We start from the raw sequence: 2,500 nt of genomic DNA, 5'->3' as shown, positions 1-2,500 counted from the left end.
CAACACAAACCTAATCCCCGACTGCAGCAACCAGCAACCAGACCAACGTGTAAAACATCTCGGGCCAAACCAAAGAGAACTTAATCTGTTTTCCTAAGGAGGCGTGAACACCAGCACCAGTAAGATACTGTCACTACACTCCAGTCACTGGATCAACTTTAAGAAAATAATTGCTTCGATTTGTAAAACCCCGTTTTTCTCGTTTTTGTTTTTTTAATCTAAAAATGTCAACCTAATGAAAGGTTTACATTGAGAAAATGAATAAGTAAAATACAATCATGCAATAACTCATACATTGTCAGTGCTCATGCATTCATATGTATTAATGTCTCCATTGAGTTAATCTTGATGTGTGTATCCCATGTCTTGCTTATACACAGTGTGTGCGAAAAAAGGACCAGGGCCAAATGAAAAGTCAGAATTTGGAGAAAAAACTCTGAATTCTGACTTTATTTCCGCAGATCAAGAATTCGTGCCTTAATCAATGTCAGAATGCCAGAATTATTATGATATTGCTATGCCACCATGATGTGTTATAGATGGCAATTCCGATTTTAATCTCAGAATTTGTGACTTTAATTAATTTAATTAATTCTTTAATTACAATTCAGATTTACACTTTGGAAATTAAATCAGAATTCAGACATCAACGTCAAAATTATTTAAGATTTTTTTTCTCACCAATCCTCTTCCATAAGTGTCAGTGTTATTAAATGGTATGAGATTCAAGAGATTCAAGATTCAAGAGGTTATTTGTCACATACATATACATACGGTCATACATATAGGCAGTGAAATGTCATCACACCGGGTGATTACGCACAATAAGCTCTTAAAATACCAAAAATATGTAACAGTCGCAAGGGGCAAAGCCACAATTGCGATTCTGGGTTCTATAATTATATAATAGTATTAATTGTCTGTGTTGTATTAAATATACATTTAAATCCTCTGAAATGAAACCGACCTTAACTTACCTCCAGTACTTACCCCACAGAGTATAAAGGGTATTATTAAAGCCCTTTGTCTCAGTCGGAATGAGGGTGGTTCCTTTCTGTCCCTAAAGCTCTCCGCTCCCTCTCTCGCTGTTTTCTTTGAAAGCCGGTCTTATCTCCCTCTCTCTCGTATGTCACTCTTCCTGTCTTCCCTCCATCCCTCCTCTCTCCTCAGTCCAATCTCTCCCTCCACTCTACTATTGACATTGCTAACATACATTACCACGTTAAAGGTATCGGCTCAGCCCGACCCAATATTCCAGAATACTTTCATTTTGTTGGGTATCGGGGATCATTCCATCCAGCCTCACTGTGTATTTACTCAGTCAGATCCATTGAAACGGCTTGAAACGCCCTCCCAACGCTTTCTCCTGCTGCATAGAGGAAGAAACTGAAATGCACTTCAATTACAGGAAAACGAGTCAAGTTTCACCCTCCACATTTCAACATACTAAATTCCATCCATCCATGCATCCATGCATCCATCCATCCATCCATCCATCCACCCATCCACCCATCATCTATCCACCTGTCCATCCATCCATCCATCCATCCATCCACCCATTCTTCCATCCATCCATCCATTCTTTGATCCATCCATCCATCCAGCCACCCATTCATTCATTCATTCATCCATTAATTCATTCATTCGTTCGTTCATCCATCCATCCATCCATTTTCTATCCATCAATCCATTCTTCCATCCTTCCACCCATCCATCCGTCCATCCATCCATCCATCCATCCGTCTATCTATCCACCTTTTCATCCATTCTTCCATCCATCCATCAGTTCTTTCATCAATCTGTCCATCCATCCACCCACCTTTCCATCCATTCTTCCATCCATCCATTCTTCTATCCATCCCTCCATTCATCCATCCATCCATCCAATCTTCCATCCACCCATCCATCAATCCATCCGTCTGTCCATCCGTCCATCCATCTGACCCTCCACCTTTCCATCAACTATCCATTCTTCCATCTATCCATCCATCCATCCGTCCAGCCATCCACTTTTCCGTCCACCTTTTCATCCATTCTTCCATCCATCCATCGGAGACATGGACTACACACACACACACACACACACACACACATTTTGTTACAAATGGTGTTTTCTGGGTGTCTTTAGTCAAGTATTCTACATTTTGTTTTATTTGATACATAGATTATAGATTATAGAATAAAGTGATGGCTATAGGGGACATAACAATACACATTTGAAAACAAATATAGAACTAAAATAAAAAATTAAAATAGACAATAGGCAATAAACCTCTGAGTCTATATTACTTGGTGTATATATGTTATATATGTGTATATATGCCTCAATGTGTATTTACTCAGTCAGATCCATTGAAACGGCTTGAAACGCCCTCCCAACGCTTTCTCCTGCTGCATAGAGGAAGAAACTGAAATGCACTTCAATTACAGGAAACGAGTCAAGTTTCACCCTCCACATTTCAACATACTAAATTCCATCCATCCATGCATCCATGCATCC

Source organism: Zeus faber (genome assembly GCF_960531495.2).
Source record: "Zeus faber genome assembly, chromosome: 16".
NCBI lineage: Eukaryota > Metazoa > Chordata > Actinopteri > Zeiformes > Zeidae > Zeus > Zeus faber.
Note: the sequence above shows the minus strand (reverse complement) of the source record.